We start from the raw sequence: 20,369 nt of genomic DNA on the forward strand, positions 1-20,369 counted from the left end.
TTGAGGCACCTCCACACTTTTCCAAAGTGGCTGTACCAACTTGCATTCCCACCAACAATGTAAGAGGGTTCCCCTTTCCCCACAACCTCTCCAAGATTTGTTGTTTCTTGCCTTGTCAATTTTTGCCATTCTGACTGGTGTAAGATGGTATCTCAATGTGGTTTTGATTTGAATTTCCCTGATGGCTACTGATGATGAACATTTTTTCATGTGTCTGTTAGCCATTTCTTTTTTTTTTTTTAAAGATTTTATTTATTTATTTGGCAGAGAGATATACAGAGAGAACAAGTAGGCAGAGAGGCAGGCAGAGGGAGAGGGAGGCGGGGCTCAATCCCAGGACCCTGGGATTATGACCTGAGCCGAAGGCAGCCGCTTAACCGACTGAGCCACCTAGGCGCCCCGTCTGTTAGCCATTTCTATGTCTTCTTTGGAGAAGTGTCTGTTCATGTCTTCTGCCCATTTTTTGACTTATTTGTTTTTTAGGTGTTGAATTTGAGAAGTTCTTTATAGATCTTGGATACCAGCCCTTTATCTGTAGTGTCATTTGCAAATATCTTCTCCCATTCTGTGGGTTGCCTCTTTGTTTTACTGACTGTTTCCTTTATGGATTCCAAAATTCTCAACAAAATCCTAGCTAATAGGATCGAACAATACATTAAAAGGATCATCCACCACAACCAAGTGGGATTTATCCCCGGGATGCAAGTGTGGTTCAACATTCGCAAATCAATCAATGTGACAGAACACATTAGAAGGGAAGAGAGAAGAACCATATGGTCCTCTCAATTGATGCAGTTTCCTGATTAAAACTCTTCAGAGTATAGGGATAGAGGGAATATTCCTCAAGTTCATAAAATCCATCTATGAAAAACCCACAGTGAATATCATCCTCAATGGGGAAAAGCTGAGAGCCTTTCCCTTAAGATCATTTCACTCATTTACCCAAATCAGAAACATAGGACTCAGCCTAGACTTGTCCTCAATCATCCCCATCCCCGCTCCTAAGTGATATCTTGGTTGTAGTACATTTATCTTCCATTCACTAAAGTATAAAGTTGAAATCCAGCCGTCTTTATCATTGATACACACAGTGAAGTTGTACCCAAAAAAGTGGAAAGTAGTACTTGGAAATTCAGAGCATTTTCATTGTTGAAAATGCATTTTTTTCCTTAAAAGAGAAACTGCTCGCTTTGACAGCACATATGCCAGAACTGGAACGATAAAGAGAAGATTAGTATGGCCCCTCTGCAAGGATGACATGGAAATTCATGAATTTCTTAAAAAAATACCATATTTTTAAGAAATTATATCAATTCTCTGCAATCTCTTTCAGAGGACAGAAGTAGAAGGAATACTTCCTACCTCATTCTATGCTACCAGAATTACCCAAATACTAAAACCAAAGACATTACAAGAAAACTACAGACCAATATCTCTCATGAAGACAGATGCAAAAGTCCTCAATAAAATATTAGCAAATCAAATCTAACAATGTTTAAAAATGACAATACACCATAATCGAGTGGGATTTATCCTATGCATGCAAGGCTCTCTAACATTTGAAAACCTAATGATGTAATGTATCATATTAACAGGCTAAAGAAGAAATATCACATGATCATGTGGATAGATGGAGAAAAAACATTTGACAAAATCCAACACCCATTCGTGATAAAAGCTCTTGGTAAAGTAGGGATAAGAACTTCCTCAATTTGATAAAAATATCCACAGAAAACCTACAGCTAGCACACTTAATGGTGAGAAACTAGAAGTCTTCCCACTAAGATCAGGAACAAGGCAGGGATGTCCCCTTTCATTACTCCATTTCAACACTGTACTAGAAGTCCTAGCCAATGTAATAAAATAAGGAAATAAAAGGTGTACTGATTAAGAGGGAAGAAATAAAAAACTGTCTTTGCAGATGGCATGATCACCTAGGTAGAATATCTGAAAGAACTGACCAAAAAATTCCTAGAATAAGTGATCATAGCAAGGTTACAGAATATAAGGTTAATACACAAAGGTCAATCACTTTCCTACTGAACAACTGACATTTGAAATTAAAAACACATTACCACTTATATCAGCACCCTAAACAATGAAATACTTAGGTATAAATCTTAACAAAATATGTACAGACATTGTCTATATGAAGAAAACCATAAAACTCTAATGAACAAAATCAAAGGTGAATAAAATAAATGGAGAGATATTCCATCTTCATGGACAGGAAAACGATATTGTCAAGATGTCAGTTCTTCCCAATTTGGTCTACAGATTCAAGGAAATCCCAGTCAAAATTCCAGCAAATAATTTTATGGATATCAACAAATTGATTTTAAAATTTAAATAGAGAGGTAAAAGATACAGAATAGCCATCACAATCTTGAAGAAGAACAAAGCTGGAGGACTAACACTACCCAACTTCAAGAGTTACTCTAAAACTATAGTAATCAAGACAGTGTGATATTGGTGAAAGAATAGACACATAGATTAAAACAACAGAACAGACAGCCAGAAGTATAACCACATAAATAGGGTCAATTGATATCTAACAAAAGAGCAAAAGCAACACAATGGAGCAAAGATGGTTTTTTCAACAACTGGATATCCACATGCAAAAAAATGAATCTTGATACAGATCTTACACTCTTCATAAAAACTAACTCAAAATGTATTATAGACCTAAATGTAAAATGCAAAACCATGAAATTCCTAGACGATAACACAGGAGAAAATCCAGGTGACCTTGGGTTTGTTGGTGACTTTTTAGAGATGACAACAGAGGTATGATCCATGAAAGAAATAACTGATAAGCTGGACTTCAAAAAATAAAAAATTTCTGTTCTTCAAAAGACATTGTCAAGAGAATGAAAAGAGGAGCCAGAGACTGGGAAAAAATATTTACAAAAAACATATCTGGTAAAGGACTGGTATCCAAAATATACAAAAAAACTGGTATCCAAAATATACCAAAAAACTTTTAAAACTCAACAATAAGAAAATGAACAAACCAATTAAGAAATGGACCAGGGGTGCCTGTGTGGTACAGTCGGTTAAGCATCCGACTCTTGGTTTCAGCTCACGTTGTGATCTCAGGGTCCTGGGATCCAGCCCTGCATTAGGCTCCACGCTCAGTGGAGTCTGTTTGAGATTCTTTCTCCCTCTTCCTCTGCCCCTCCTGATAGTGCTGTCCCCCCACCAAATAAATAAATAAATCTTTTTTTTAAAGAAGAAATGGACCAAAGATCTTAACAGACACTTCATCAAAGAAGACAGACAGATAGCAAATAAGGATATGAAAAGATGTTCCACATCATATGTCATTAGGGAAATGCAAATAAAACAACCCATAAGAATGGGTACATACTGATTAAGTATAAATACACAGAGCACAGATGTTTAAGGCAGTGAAACCATCCTACATGACATTAAAATGCTAGATACGTGTCATTATACATTTGTCAAAACCTACAGAATGTACAACACCAAGAGTGAAAGATAATGTAAACTATGGACTGTGGGTGATAATGATTTATCAGTGTAGGTTCATCAGTTGTAACAAATGTACCATTCTGGTGGGGGACACTGATAATGAGAGAGGCTATGCTTGTGTGGGGGCAGAGGGTACATGGGAAATTTCTGTGCCTCCTGCTGAATTTTGCTATAAATGTGAAACTGCTCTAAAAAATGAAATCTATTTAAAAACATGATAGAAAGAAGCAAGCTAGTATACTGGTATTTCTATTAGCTATCTATTAGCTAAGGTAGCCATTAGCTACCCATTTGTAGATTATGGATTTAGAAATACCACAAGGATGAGTTAGTGCTTTTTTGCTATTCTAAGTTCTACAAAGAAAAGGAAGTTCTTGCTGACTGGAAGGGAAAAAAATATCAGAATATCATTCCATAGTTAGTGAAAAGTTGTACAAATTTGGAAGATAGGATTCAAATTCCAACAGGGCCTAGCAGAAATAAAAACAAGCAAAATTCTTCATTATATAAACAAAGAAATTGAATAAAGTCAGAGGAATTGTTCTGACCATATATTTAGATTACTGTGTGCTGATCTGGCCACACTATGATCAGAAAACCAACTCAGAAAAGAATGAGGGATGGTGCAGGCATCTAAATTAGCCTAGTAACTTACAGATCCCAATTACTTCCATATAAAACAGGATTAAGATTCTCTATCATTCCTTATCATTGAAATTCAAAAACTAAATTTGATTATTGTTTCAGTCTTCATTTTTAATGAATCAAAGTGATAAAAATTAAAAATAATGAAAAAATTTAACCCAACTTAATTTCATTATTGTTTCATCATATGAACTTCCACGTAAATGTGATTTGGATCTTTTGGTGAATGTCATGGTAACCCCAAATCTCTAGTTTAGGGAAATAATACCATCAAACTCAATCAGAAGTGGAGTTGGAACTAAACTTTTATGAACTATTTTATAGTCATTTTCTCCTATTAGAGTAAGCTACCAGGTTATTGTAGGAGAGCTCAGTAAGAATTTGCTGCTCATTAAATAATAATTAGTTCTCCACATCTGTTACTAAGACATTCAAATGCCAGATTTGGTGGTCCCCGAGGGTGTATTAGCAGAGTTAGGGAAAGTTCTGAGGGACCTCTAGTCAGTCAATATTCTCTAAGTTAGTCACATACTATATCATCATATACCGGGTTCCCCTCTTGAGAACATCTATGCTCCAGGGCCAACTGGGCCTGTTCCAAGCAGCCATTCTTTGGTGGAATTTCCTAGTACATCACTTTAGAATCAAGAACCAGAGACTCTAGGGACCGGGGTGGCTCGGTCGGTTATGTGTCTGCCTTCGCCTCAGGTCATGATCCCAGGGTCCTGCTCAGCGGAGAGCCTGCTTCTCCCTTTCCCGCCCCCCCCTTGCTTGTGTTTGCTTTCTTTCTCTCTCTCCGTCAAATAAATAAATAAAATCTTAAAAAAAAAAAAAAGTAATCAAAGACTCTTAAAGCTGGAAGGAAAGTTAAAGATCAAAAATGATATTACAGGAAAAGTATCATCTGGTAAGATATTGTTCAACCCTTTCTTGTGTCTGCACTGTTGATTAAACAACAAACCAAAATTAAGCAAACAATACAGAAGAATCTTTCCTGTTCATTACAAGTATTAGGGTTGCTAAATGTGTAAATATAGAATTGTCTCATTTTTCCAGTGTAGGATAAATAGAGGCCATATTTGAACTTGACCCAAACTCTTGTTTACTCAGTTTATCCTAACCCTTCATTTCTTCTGATGAAAGTAATTTTCCTGTGCTTTATAATAAAAACACAGCAACCAGAACGTGGATGTTTACAGTGTTTTGCTAACAAATAAGGCAAACAATCCCCCCAAATCTGAACTGGCTATGCTGACAAAAGAAATCAAATAATGACTTCAGAGTTCCAAAACTAATTTATTACTCTAATGAGGGCTAGACTCCAACTTGGATACTTAACTTTTTTCAGGTCCCTAGTGAGATAAATGTTTTACCATATATTTTTAGCTGGGAGTTGTTTTTAATAGCATTGCTTTTAAATAACTTTTCCTTTTAAAAAACAAAAACAAAAACAAAAAACAAAACAAAATTACCCTCCAGCACTTCTAACTTTATAAATCTCTAACTGAATTATGTGATTCGATTAGAAAGCAATGGTTTACTTTACCCAACTTTTATCATTTTGTGTTTAGAATCATTCTCAGAAATCCAAATTAGCTGATTACTGCACAAGTTCTAATTACTCCCCAGAGACTGTGGGAGCCTGGACTTTTTGGTTTGTCCACTGTTTGGCTGGGAAACAGGCTTTCTCTTGCAGTGCCCGATCTGCTACTGATTTAAAAACTGACCTAAAGGGCTATTTGTTCTGAGTTCTTTGAAGTATATTTGCTACTCCTGCCTTGTGGAATCATTCTGATAGACATCCTGAACCACATGCCATATTCTTTACTATGTAGTCTGTGCAGCTGGGAATCATGGGATAATGGCTCATTAACCTGCTCTCACCTCCAAAAGAGGGCCAAGGATTTAAAATACCTCCAAATAATCACACTGGTGTTTCTGGCTTGAACCTTGAGGCAAGTCAGTTCAGTTCCCAGTCCACATGATCCCTCCTTCCTAGCCTTGTACTTGGGGCCATACCTGTCTCCTAGATTCTTTTTTTTTTTTTTTTTTTTAAAGATTTATCTATTTATGGGGCTCCTGGGTGGCTCAGTTGTTAAGCATCTGCCTTTGGCTCAGGTCATGATCCCAGGTCCTGGGATCGAGCCCCGCATCAGGCTCCCCACTCAGCGGGAAGCCTGCTTCTCCCTCTCCCACTCCCCCTGCTTGTGTTCCCTCTCTCGCTGTGTCTCTCTCTGTCAAATAAATAAATAAAATCTTAAAAAAAAAAGAAGTGTTTAAAAAAAAGATTTATTTATTTGAGACAGAAAACGCCCGTGTGCAGGGGGAGGGGCAGAGGGAGAGGAAGAGGGGGAAGCAGACTCCCCATTGAGTACGGAACCCAAAATGGGGCTCAATCCCACGACCCATGAGATCATGACCTGAGCCAAATCCAAGAGCTGGACGCTTAACCAACTTAGTCACCCAGGTGCCCCATCTCCTAGATTCTATACTCCTCTGAACATAAATGCCGTCCATGCTTCATAGTCATCTCCACCATCCACAGTGCCCAGCTCACAGCAGTTATTCAATGAAACATAGTAACAAATTTGTGAATAATTTAATTACAAATAATTATAACCATTTGTAAACAATAGTAACTTTAAAAAATAGTAACAAATTCAGAAATAAATAACTTCAAAGGATAGGCATTCAGATTATGATCAGTAAAATCCTGCTCTGATATCTAGGTCTTGTGATTTAAGGAAATAGCAAAAGAAAGCAATTTGACATAGATGGTTGCAGATACTCTTAAAAAATAAAAAATGATTCAATGAATCACATTTTCCTTAAGAATCAAGTGGGTGCTTTGGCAGAATGGCAATGAAGGAAGAGGACCTGAGTTCCTAAGGCTTGCTTATGTTTCCTAGTCCTTTTCAATCTGAAGGGAGCTGAGTGGTTTTGAACTTGCCATGGCACTCTTAGAGGAGGGGAGGTCCAAGGTCCCGCGCTCTCTGATAAGGAAGAGGACATGGCATACCTGGATAGGAGGGAGGGAGTCCCAGTGATAAAGATGAGCCAGGAAGCAGTTCAAGGGGCCCCTGGACTCCACTCACCTTCAGTGGGTTCAAGAGGGACAAGAGGGTAGCGGTTAGGGAGGAGATACTTAGCTGACCAAGGAGGAAGGCAGTGCAGTATTCCAGTGGGAGCTGGGATCAGGAGCTGCTAACTTCTGTCATGGTGTGTTCCAGTTCCCTACAAGCCAGTTATGAATCAAAGACATCGCTAAGCACCTGACACATTGCTAAACTCCGTAGTGGGTCATGATAAAGCCAGAAGACTTAGTTTTTGGACCTGAAAGTGCTCACAATCTAATCTGGGGAAGGAGAAAAGTAATAGAGCTAAGATGACTAGAGAACAATTAAATGCTAACTTAGAAGTTGAAGAGGGGTTCACAGAAGGGAAAGATCTGGATGGAGTGATAGTGCAAAGCAAAGCTCAGAAGAAGCTTCCAGAAAATGAGGAAATGAGTTATGTAACTGAGAATCGGGCCCATGCCGAAGAGCTCCTCCTTGAGAGGGGCAGATTCAGGATGCCCTTGAATGGTGGCCGAGCAGAAGAAAGCTGAGATTCACTGGTAAACCCTGACAGACTGCTTTTGGAAGGGCTGGAGACTGTGATGAAAACACAACAAGAGAGCCAAAAAAGAAAGAACAGAGAAGCAAATAATCCTTGGTTGTTTTCATGCCTGAAGGGGCTCACTGTGGCATGAAAATCAACATGAAAACAGTTAGGCATACCACATCATCCAAGCTGGGCAATGTGCAGACATTCCTTGGCTTAAATTTAAAAATATTAACTCTTTGTTAGCCTCTCAATTTTTGGAAGAGAATATCTAACCTAGTGACAAAGGGGGCGGAGGAAGACCTACGAAACTACCACGGAGGCCGCTTCTGCACATCCTAGTTTTGTTCACACAGACCATGAGGTAGGCATTATGGTCCGTCTTCTACAGATGAAGAAAAGGAAGTTTATGGAGATTAAACAACTTACTTAAGCTTGCCCAAATATCAGAATGGGAGACCTAGATTCTGAACCCCAGTATTTGTGTTGTCCAAGCCCATTTCCTCTGTTCCCTGTGAAGAGTATATACTTGGTTACCCTTAGAGGGGAGAGAAATCTATTTCATTTGTAGTGTGGCCTAGAGCTGAGCCCGGAGCTGGGAGTGAGAAGAACTGGTTTTTCTCGTTCATGCTTTGCTATTAATCCCAAGACTCTGGACAAGGCATTCCCCCTCTTGACTCTATTATCTAAGCTTTTAAAAGAGAGTGGGGGTGGGGGAGGGGGTGCCGGGGTGGCTCAGCTGGTTGAGCGGCTGACTCTTGATTTTGGCTCAGGTCATGATCTCTGGGCCAGAGGATCAAGCCTGGCATCGGGCTCCATGCTTGAGTGTGGAGCCTTCTCTCTCTCCCTCTTCCTCTGCTCCACCCCACTGCCCCCATTCTTGCTCTCTCTAAAAAAAGTTTAAAAATTAAAAATAAGTAAAGCATGTGAGATTAAATTATTGCTAAGGTATTATCTGTATATGTTTATGGTTCAAAGCATACAAGTGGATTCTCCACCAGGAGATGACTTACTGTGACTGAGGAAGGGGAATATGAGGATCCACATTGATCTTTGTATCTAGAGATCCACAAAGATAATAAGTCATCTAGTAAGTATTAACTATTCTTCCACATCAGCAGTCGCGGCTCCAGGACTTTGAATAGGAAGGGCTCAGGGACAGCAGGTTTGCCCTGTTACTGTGCACAATAAGCCTACTGTCTTCGCTCACATGGCCTGCATCTAGTCCTCCATGATGTGCATGAGACCGACAAGTTACCCCTTCCCACTGCTACCACCCATAAAGGTCCTCAGGAAAAAGTGTGAAGGCTGGACACAAATGTGGTCCATTGATGGAACCCACCTAAGTGAAACAAGGGTAAGAGACCAGAGAGAGCACGTATCCTGGATGGGAAAGTCACGACTGAGCTCTGGCTAATATCCTCTCCTCCAATATTTCAAAAAGAGCCAGACATATGGGTTTTTTGTGCAATCTGAAATACACTGATTAACTACATGGTCCAGATACTGACCAACTAACTGTATGAATAAGAAAAAACATGTTTGAATCCACATGTGGCCCAAGGAACATCAGTCTGCTTCAGAATTAGCTGATAGAAAAGTCAGGAGGCCTGAGGAGTGCTTGTCTTAGAAATAAAAAAAGGGCTCACTGAAGTAGACAAAGAAAAGGCACTCAGAAAGACCTTATCCAATTCATATTTGAATGAAGTCCATCAGTAATCCATAAACTCTTACACATCTAACTCCCATAATGCTTATAATTAAAAAAAAATTTTTTTTTAAGTAACGTATACCTCCAGCATGGGCCTCGAACTCACAACCCTGAGACTGAGAGTCACATGCTCTACTGCCTGAGCCAGCCAGGCGCCCCCCATAATGCTTATATTTTTTGTCAACACCTATCTGCTTCCTATAGCCAACAGCAAGAAAGCCCTTACAACAAAGGTGAGTGTGCCAGGTTCAGGGACAGAAAAAAATGGAGAGAATTGTCAAAAATTAAAACTGAGTTCTATTTCTCAATAGACCCGAGGGAAAAGAATAGTTTCTGCAATAGAAGCTGATCAAGGTAGCTGCCCAAGAGTGGAGGTTAAGAGGCGAAACCCCAGGGTCTTCATAAAGAAAGCAAGGTGGGGGAGGATGTCAAGGGGAAGATGATCCCAATGGGAGGCTGGGGGTGTGAATGAGTGAGAGGAAGAAAGAAAGAATGGTCAAGGTATGAAAAGAGACAGAAGAGAGAAGGCTATTGGGCAGGACAGGATGGGAGGTGCGTAACCAAGCTTTTGGATGCATGTATGTGAGTGATAAGTGTTCCTTAAATAAACCATGAGGAACCCCAGACAGACTCTAAGAGCTAAGTCACCATCCTAATTTTAAGAACATGTTTTGGGCTTCCACTCTATCTATGACCCTATGAGGTGCAGGAGGTGCAAGGAACGTTAAGTCATCCTGGCAGGAGGCGAACAGGAGTTAGTGGTTTTGAATGGTAGGGAAATCACCTTCCTGGCGGAGAGAGTGAACTGTTTAAAAGCAAGTAGACCTGACATCTGTCCTCCCTCTACTGTTCTTCATGTCATTCCCATCTGATAGGAGGAGAAGCTAAGCTCAGAGAGGCTGACTGATTAGCTTCAAGTCACACACCTAATTATTGACAAAGCTGAGAGTAAAACCCAAACCTCCTGATTCCAATATGGCATTTTTTTCTCCCATACCACAACTAAGGTATGACAAATGAATGCAGACCAGAGAAAACAGTAACATGGAAATTTAAAGAAAAAATGTAAAACAAATAGTCAGGGGGAGTTCTTGATGAAACCTATAACAAAAAAATGGAGAACTCTTCTTGTGTGACCTGAAGATTGGCAGTTGGCCACATAGAGGCCCCGTCCACTTCCCATAGACAGGAGGGAACTCTATACCTCCACTGACTCCTAGCGCCCATCCCACCCCAATTCTGTCTTCCTTTGGCAGGGAGAAGTGAGGAATTTTTTCTTCCCATGTGACTTCACAGCGGTGATCATGGCTCCTTAAAAAGGTGAAACAGGACAGCTGGCTTAGGAATAATAAAACAGCACCAGATCCAGTCTCCTGAGCTCTGGGCGCTGCCTCCACTAACAAGACTTATCTACAAAATCCTGTACTGTGTAAGCAAGTCTTTTGAAAAACAGCATCTGGAGCTCTGAAGATGTGGACACAATTGATCTGAGCATGTGACACCTGTCTTTACAGAAAAGCAATTATTTGGCCCATAAGAGCAAACCTGTTTTCACAAACTGTCAGCAGTAAATATTTTTTAAAAATTGCTTTGTCAAAGATTTGTATAAATGGCTTAAGTGTGAAATCAGGAAGACCAAGAACACAAAACGGTATTCTGCTAACAGATGGAATTTGCTGCCCTTTGCAATTCTACAGCTGATCCCACTGCAGATTTCATTCTTTATGACAGAATATGGAAATTTTGACATCATAAACATATGAAACTTATAAATCTGGTATTCACATTTTTTAAAAGGAATGATCAGTCACAACATGTTCTTTCTGTAATTCAAAGGTCTTATCAGCAGGGAACTTCTTGCTATTTTTAAGAGTGTGCAATATCAGTGCAAGCTCTCTAACCTGCTTGGAATCCAACCCTTTCCACTCCTCTAAACAATAATTCTAAAATATCTTTTTCTGTAAGCCACAACGTTTGAAATTTGTAAGGTGTTTACTCATTCCCCTCAGTAAACCTAGGATAATCATAGTTTCCTCAACCCTGTTTGGAAGGTCCTTTTGAAGAATAATTTTATAATTATTTGCCACCGTGCCTTAGAGAAAATCAGAGTTTGTTCTTATGACCCTGTGAAAAAGGCTCCATGGAAGGCGGGAAGCACATGGCTTACATCTCCTATAAAATGCTGTCCCGGTGTAAGTAGGATCTTAAATCTCATGCTCCATGTAGAGAAGTAATAAGTTTTCTACAGGTGATTTAACTTCATACACGTCTAACACTAGAAAAAGAACTCCAGGGGTGCCTGGGTGACTCAGTTGGTTAAGCATCTGACTCTTAATTTTGGCTCTGGTCATGATCTCAGGGTCGTGAGATGGGGCCCAAAGTCGGGCTCCGCACTCAGCAGGAGTCTACTTGAGATTCTCTCTCCCCCTCTCCCTCTGCCCCTCCCCCCACCCCTGTGCTCGCTCGCTCTCAAATAAATAAATCTTTAAAAAAAAGAAGAAAAAGAAATCCATGACCAGGTGGTTTCATGCTACAAAAAATAAGGATTATACCAGGAGGCCAGGAGAAAAAGAAATCACTAAAAAGCAACTGCCAAAGAGGAAATGCTAGCCTAAAGGGGTACAGTTTTACCCACTGACTTGTGGGGAGGGAAACGAGAAATCCAAAAGACTATGAAGAAGATGGCATTTAGTCTCCAAAGGCTGTTACAAAACACTGACTAGATATGTATACATGTATGTGTCTCTCTCTCTTTTTCTCTTATAAAGAAAAAAGCCCTAAGTGGTTTCAAGACAGGCATTAAAGTAAAGCAACTGTTCGTGAAAATGTTTTGGAACCTAATACAGGTGGTGGTTGTACAATACTGTGAATGTACTCAATGCCACTGACTTTTACACTTTAAAATGGTTAATTTTATGTTGTGTGAATTTCATCTCAATAAAAAAAAAATAAAGCAACAGTATTCTGCTTAAGATGAATGAGAAACCTGCCATTTCCTTTCGCTTTCTTTGACAAAGGCAACATTTAACACTTCAGAAACGCACTATCAAAAAAATCCTTAGATGAATTCCTCCAGGGATTAATTCAGTTAATTCAAAAGTTAACCAAGGAGGAGCTCTGTAAGGCTTTTTTTTTTTTTCCATTTTTTTTTTCTACCCCACTTAAGTAAGTTCTAAGAAGTCATCACTAAGTTTTAACAGTTTCTCTGCCTCCTTCCTTCCTACACCCCTCCTCCCCAGCTTCTCTTTACTAGCTGCTGGGATTGCCAAGATGAGTCACACATCTTACCTTTGCTCAAGGAGTTCACGGTCTGCATTTATTTCCAAAAACTCTCCAAGCTGCTTCCATACCAGCTCTGGTTCTAGCCATCTCCAAATCTGTAATGAGTGCACTTGACCTGACTTGCCACAGCCTTCCTAACTAAGCATTCACATACCATACTCAGTTATTTGTGTTCTCTGTGTTCCCTTCTTTTCCTTTTACCCTCAGACCAAAGGGAGATTTTTAAAATGCTAACGAAAAACGGCACTTTATTGATTCTCAGACACTATAAAAATAGAGCTATCCAGATTCATTTGAAACTTTAACGTAGGCCCTTGAGAGGCTGTGAAACTGGGACTGGCTCTAGGAATCACATATTTAACTGAAGATCATTTCAAAGATTTCCTTTCTCTTTATCCCACCCCTCTGTTCTCACTTAGCCGCCAGTGCCTCCCACCACCCTTTCCCACAAGGCCAGGGCTCTCCAAGTGCACTGCCTCTGACCACACATGAGTCCTTTCTTTGGAAACAGCTTTGTTTTCATCGCGCTTCCCTTTCTCATCCTCTCACAACTGAATTCCTTTTCCTTCAACGTTCATTTTTGTTTTCACTGTAGTCACATTGTTATCCTTAGGAAAACACGCTAGCCTTCACTGTGAAAGGAAGAGGCCCCACCGTGCCCAGAGCTCCCAAGCGCCTGTGATGGGCTGGAACAGGGACAACTCAGAGAGTGAGTGACTCAGGCAAAGTGAAATGAGAGAGACGACCGGTAGGCAAAGCCACGCTGGCTTCTGCAGAGAGGAAAAACGGAATGTTTGCCAAGTGGAAAAAGGATCAATTTAGAAAGGAAAGAAACATTATTTTCAAGCTCTGGAGAGTCCCCCAAAGTGGAGAAAAATAAAAACAACTCAAAGCAATCTCTGATTATATACAGCCTAACTCTGACCCAGATTTTGTTCTGAGGTCACTCAAAATATGAAACAGAAGTCATAACGTTTAAATTAAATACCTCATTTGTGGATGGAAGCAGCTACAGGTTGTCACCCGGCCAACATGTTAGTGGTACAGCTGGTAATTTCCCCATGCAGCTGGGAAAGGCAGCCTGTCAGTCATAAGAAACCAGATATGTGGGAGGATTTTCACATGGCATCACTTCTCACAGTGGACTCTGGCCATCATCAGACTTGCTAAATGCACGTATGATATACAGTTGGTTCTTCTCTATCTTTATGAATGTTGCTAAGTTTACAATGCATGTACTGAGGAGAAATACAAGCTGGGTAAAAGGAACACTGGCATTATTTTAATGTGTTACAGGGGACTGGTTAACAGAGGTACAGGAACCGGACAAATTTAAACAAATGATTTCATTAATCCTGGAAAACATGAAGCAGTAGACAATTGTGGTCTAATCATTTCTTATTTGACTTGGTTGGAAAAATCTTATTCTCATTTAACTCCATTTATAGATAGGCATCTTGGGTCAGCTGACTTTTCCTTTGTCCAGCTAGGTTTCCTCTGAACATGTTATAAAGGTTTTTGATCACCAAAAAATATAATACCAGAGGAAGGTCATTATACAAAGAGAATCAAACTAACGGCAATTCAAGGGAAAAAGAAAGTTCCTGTAAGAATTCTGGCATATCAACAAGAAGGTAGTTGACTCTTCTTAATGTTTCAAACACATGTCAATCAATAGGCTAATAAAAATTTTATATACTATGCAAACAGTGGTAATCTCAGTACCATCCAGTTTGTGGCTCACCACAGAAAATATCTAATGAAAAAAAAAATCACAGTATCCCACTTATGGACAATAACCCACTCTCTATGTCATCAATTTGCTACTGAACTTAAGACATTTCACAGCTCAAACTGGGTATGGAACATGGGAAAGAATGACTAAGTAAAATAATGGCCTTCTTTCATACAAAGCATGAGGGTGCATGTAATAAATACATCTAAATTTGTCATGGTGAATTAAACCAGCTTCAGCTTCAGGCAAAGAGGCAGAGTATTAGGCTGAAATGGTCCATTTCTTTCCAATTTGTTATACATGTAGAATCAGAAATTTATTTTTTACTTGATTAAAAATTAAATTAGGTTTCATTTTTATAGGCAGAGCTCTTTCCTTGAGTATTTCATTTAACAACAGCCAGGTTGGCATGAAGCCAGTAATCAAACACTGCGGACTCGGGAAACCCTTCTGGTTTTTCAGACTCTCAATAAAGCCTGAGAAGAGTACCAGTTTAGGGAGTGGGCGTCTTTGTTTTTGTGATGACTCACATCACCCAGTATTCATTCATTTATTTTTAAGTCATTCCACAAATATGTGGAAGGCACTTTTCTAGGAAGGGACCATGGGAAACACAAAAATACAGCCCTTGCCCTCGAGAACTGTACAGATCTTTTCCCCCCCAACAGAAGCAGTCCTCTTACTGTAGCTTAATGATTAGCAATCTCTCAAATTCAACTTCCTCTTCTTCTCCTTGAAACAAACTAATTTCTCTTCAGGAGTCTATTTTCAAGAGAGCATGAGGTCAGTCTACTCACTCAAAGACTGATTCAAAGACTCCTACCTTTAGGAGAAACTAAAGACGCAATAGTGAAGAAATCTTTGGGTTTCAAGATGCAAACAGTGAACTACAAGGAGTTCATATTACTGAGACATCAACAGGTCTATTACACTAGGGGAAAAAGGGCATAAAACAGATTATGAAGGGCCAGGATCAATGAGACTATTTAGCCATGGTTTTAGAAGGGCCAACAAAGTGTTCCATGCCTCCCATGGCTACCAGTAGACATATTAAATAGAAAATCAGTAAAGATATAGAAGAACTCAACCACATCGTCCACCAACAGCATGCAACAGACAGTTCCAGGACACTCCACACAAGAGCAGAATACACATTCTCTTCAAGTGCCCATGGAATGCTCACCAAGACAGATTGTATCCTGGATCATAAAACAAACCTCGACATATTTAAAAACAGAGCATGTTTCTTGACCACCATGGGATCAAACTAGAAATCAATAACAGAAGGATAATAGGAAAAAAAAAATCTTCCAATACTTAGAAATTAAGCAAAGCACTCTAAATCCATGGGTCAAAGAAGAAGTCTCAAAGGACATAAAAAAATACTTGGAACCAAATAAAACAAAAATGCAACATATCCACATTTGTAGGATGAACCTAAAACACTGCTGAAAGAAAAATTAGTAGCACTATATGCTTATATTAGAAAAGAGGAAAGGTCTTATATCAATAATCTAAGCCCCTACCTTAAGAAACCAAAAGAAGAACAAAATGAACCCAAAGCAACCAGAAGAAAGGAAATAATAAAGAGCAGAGAAAATAAATGAAAGGGAGCTGATTCTTTATTTTTTTTTAAAGATTTTATTTATTATTTGAGAGAGAGAGAGTGAGCAGGAGAGAGCATGAGTGGGCAGAGGGAGAGGGTAAGGAAGAAGCAGGCTCCCCACTGAGCAGGGAGCCAGATGCGGGGCTCGATCCCAGGACCCTGGGATCATGCTTAACCAACTGAGCCACCCAGGTGCCCCAGAGCTGATTCTTTAAAAAGATCAACAAAACTGATAAATCTTTAGCAAGAATGACAAATGTAAAAAGAGAAAGAGAGAAGACAGACTTTGCCAATATCAAGAAAGAAACAGAGGATATAACTACAGATCCTAAAGCTGTTAAAAAAAAAAAAAGGATAATAAGGGAATACCACCAACAACTTTATGTACATAATAATTTAGATGAAATGGAACAATTCCTTGAAAATCACAAACTACCAAAATTCAGCCAATATGAGACAGATAATCTGAATAATCTTATGACTATTAAAGAAATGTAATCCACAACTAAAAAGCTTGTGAAAAAGAAATCTTCAGGGTCAGGAGGCTTAACTGGGGAATTTTACCAAACTTTATTAAAGGAAAATTAACATCAAGTCTAAATAATCTTCCAGAAAACAAAGAGGTTGAAACACTTCTCAATCATTTTGTAAGGCTAGTATTACCTCAAGACCAAAATGGGACAAAGAGAGTCCCAAACAGAAAACTAAAGACCAATACCCTTGGGGTGCCTGGGTGGCTCAGTCGTTAAGCGCCTGCCTTCGGCTCAGGTCGTGATCCCAGGGTCCTGAAATCGAGCCCTGCATCGGGCTCCCTGCTCCGCAGGAAGCCTGCTTCTCCTTCTCCCACCCCCCCTGCTTGTGTTCCCTCGCTGTGTCTTTCTCTGTCAAATAAATAAAATCTTAAAAAAAAAAAAGACCAATACCCTTTATGACTATCATTATAAAAATTCTCAACAAATTACTGGCAAGTCAAATCCAGTTACATGTAAAAAGAATTATACATCATGATCAGGTAAGATTTATTCCAAGAATGCAAGTGTGTTTCAATATTTGAAAATCAATCAATGTAATGCACAATATTAATAGGCTAAAGAAAAATCACAGGACATCATGTATTAACTGACAAAATTCATTCTGTCATTAATGACATTAATTTTTTCATTTGTGGCAAATTAGGAACAGAGGTTGTGAAGGTTAATACTACATGTCAAGTTGGGCAATGGGGGGGCTCAGGCATTTGGTCAAACATCATTCTGGGTATGTCTGTGAGGGTATTTTGGGGTGAAATTAATATTTGAATGGGTAGACTGAGTAAAGCAGATTGCTCTCCCTACTAATGTGGATGGTCGTCATCCAATCAATTGAAGACCTGAATAGAATAAAAGGCTGAGTAAAATCCTGTACCATTGGTTCTGGTTCAGTTTTTCTGGAGAACTCTAATACAGAAGGGAAGCTTTCTCAACTTGACAAAAAACATCTATAAAAAACCCATAGTTGACATCATCCTTAGTAGTAAAAGAGTGAATGCATTTCTCCTAAAACCTGGATCAAGACAAAGATGCCTGCTCTCACCACTCTTATTCAATATATTACTAGAAATCCCAGCCAGTGCAATAAGGCAAGAAAAGGCTGGAAGGGAAAAACTTTCCCTATTTGCAGAATATGTGACTGTCTAGAAAGTCCCAGGAAATCTATTTTAAAAATTCCTAGGATTTAATAAATGAGTTCAGCAAGATCACAGGATATGAGATAAAAAACAAAGATCAGTTGTATTTCCATAGGTAAGCAACAAACATGTAGAAACCAAAATTAAAAACATAATACCTTTTATAGTTTACAATCATTCCAAAAAAGTTAAATACCAAGTTACCAATTTAAAAAAAAATTATACATGGTCTATATACTGAAAATTACATGAAAGAAATAAAAGAAGACCTAAATTAAATGGAGAGACATACTATGGCAATACAGATGTTAAAAAAAAGACTAGTTAAGTTCTGAATTGAGCAAGTTAGAATTCTGGCAGATTCCAATACATTTCTAAAGAGAACCAGAGTTAAGCCACACTGACTAGTTCTGTGACCTTGGTTACTTAGACCTCTCTGGACTTTGGGCTTCTCATCTAGGGAATGAATATAAAGAGTACTATGTCAGAAGACTGTTAATGCATGTAAAGTATTTAGGAGAGTGCCAGACATATTGGAATAGCTCAGTAATTTTTTTTTTTCCAATGTGGGGCTTGAACTCACGACCCTGAGATCAAGACCTGAGCTGATCAAGAGTCAGACACTTAACTAAGCCACCCAGGCGCCCCTCAACAAATGTTATTTTTCTAAAAGATTTTAAAAATATGAGTTTTAGGTGGATCCATTCTCACGAATCAACATTATAATCAATAAAATGGTTAAGTGGTTATTTCCTTTAACTATTGGGATTTCAACAAAAAAAAGTCTGTTTATGGTGATTATAAAGAAAAAAGCCCAATATGCCATCTTAACAGTACCTATGACATTCAGCTTTGTAAAAAGGACTCCTTATTACTTGCCCCGAGTTCTTAAAGTTCCAGGTCCTATTAATTTCTAATAACGATAAAATATTAGATGTAAAATGCCAATTAATAAAGGCGTAGTCTAAAGATTTCAACTTTACATACATTATGTAATTCTCTTACTCAGCTGACTTATTAATCATTCACTGTTCTTAAAATGACCTTTTTCTATTCTCTCTTATCTACCTTTGCTTAAATGTCATCTCTACTTCGAAGCCTTACCCCACACCCCAGAAAGGATTTATCACACTATAACCATCCAGCTATAGGCAAGACTGCTGTCTACTGTGCATACTTTTATACCCCTCATACACAGTATACATCCTGGCACAGAGCAGATCCTCAACAAATATCTGGGAACGAACCAACCACGGACATCCTCTTCCGATACTCCTATGGCAATTTTCACTTGCTATCATTAAGGAACTTGGCATATTGAATTACAATTACTTTCCCATTTGTCTCCTCCACTAGAGTATAAGCTCTCTGAGGGCAAGGCCCATGTCTCAGTTTTGTTTGCACCCTGAGTAACTAGCACAGTGACTGGAACGTTTATCCAGGAGACGTACTGAGAGGCTACCATGGGCCAGGCACCGTTTCCTAACAGTGAACAAGGCAGGCACAGTTTCTTATGGAATGACAGTAAGTACATAAAAAAGATAACTTTTACTGGGATTAGTCCTATGAAGAAAACAAAGCGGGACAATGTGACAGACGGATGAGGACGTTAGCTGGAGAAGCGTTAGTAGTCAGGCCTTTGTAAGGATAAGTAACATTTGAGCTCAAAGAACAAAAAGGATCTGGTTATGTTTAGATCAGGAGTAAAGAGTCCCAAGCACAGAACAGCAAGTACAAAGGCTCTGAGATATTAATCAGCTGGGTTTTTTTGTTTGTTTGTTTGTTTTGTTTTGTTTTGTTTTAAGGCAGCAGGTGTGGCTGGCACAGAGTAAACTAAGGGAAGAGAGGAGAAGAGGTCAAAGAAGCAGGTCAGGGCTGGAATGCGCAGGCTACACTAAGTTTGGACTCTATTTTAACAGCATAGAAAACCACTAGAGGACTTTAAGTGTGAAGTAACAGAATCTAAATTACATTAAAAAATTTACATTGATTGTTAAGTGGTAAAGAAATTGCAGGTGGTCTTGAACTTCCTTCCACACGCAGACAGGTTAGGAGACCATGCAATGGGGGGCTGGACAGCATGGTGGCAGTGAAGATGGACAGAAATAAACAGGTGATAAATTTCAAAGACATGGCTGGTAGGACGGGCTACTGAACACAGGAAGTAGGGTGTGGGAAAGAGGAATCAAAGAAGTCTCCTGGGGATTTCACTTGAGCAAATTTGCTAAAATGGGGAAAGAGTAGGAAATATCTACTATTTTGGACTATGAAAGTTTCAGATGCCTATTAGATATCCAACCAGAAAAGTAGCACACAGCAGGCACTTGCTGTATTCTTTTAAAAACTACCACTTTGAGGATAGACTCATCTATAAATCAAACATAATACAGCATTCCAAATTTGCCTAACTCTATTTGCTACTTCCAAGGTAACAGAGAAAAACAGACAATGATAAGTGATTGAAATGACCAGAGATCTCAGTTCATTTGATGAAATGTCATTTTTGCTACTACTGATGCTCCTTGACCCATATTTTTAATACAAAGGTGCCGCATTTTATGTCAGAAACTTTAGACAAATGCTGTCAACTCAATTCAAGGATCTGCTCCACTTCTCTAGGCTTTAT

The 20,369-nt window shown here is 39.1% G+C and overlaps 1 protein-coding gene and 1 pseudogene across 1 annotated transcript in view; one reads left to right on the forward strand and one right to left on the reverse strand.

Moving 5' to 3' along the window:
- ALG14 (ALG14 UDP-N-acetylglucosaminyltransferase subunit) overlaps positions 1 to 20,369 on the reverse strand; it is a 93,919-nt gene that overhangs the window by 30,821 nt on the left and 42,729 nt on the right.
- On the forward strand, positions 1,182 to 1,298 carry LOC113917335 (annotated as a pseudogene).

This window comes from Zalophus californianus, chromosome 4 (genome assembly GCF_009762305.2).
Source record: "Zalophus californianus isolate mZalCal1 chromosome 4, mZalCal1.pri.v2, whole genome shotgun sequence".
NCBI classification, from domain to species: domain Eukaryota; kingdom Metazoa; phylum Chordata; class Mammalia; order Carnivora; family Otariidae; genus Zalophus; species Zalophus californianus.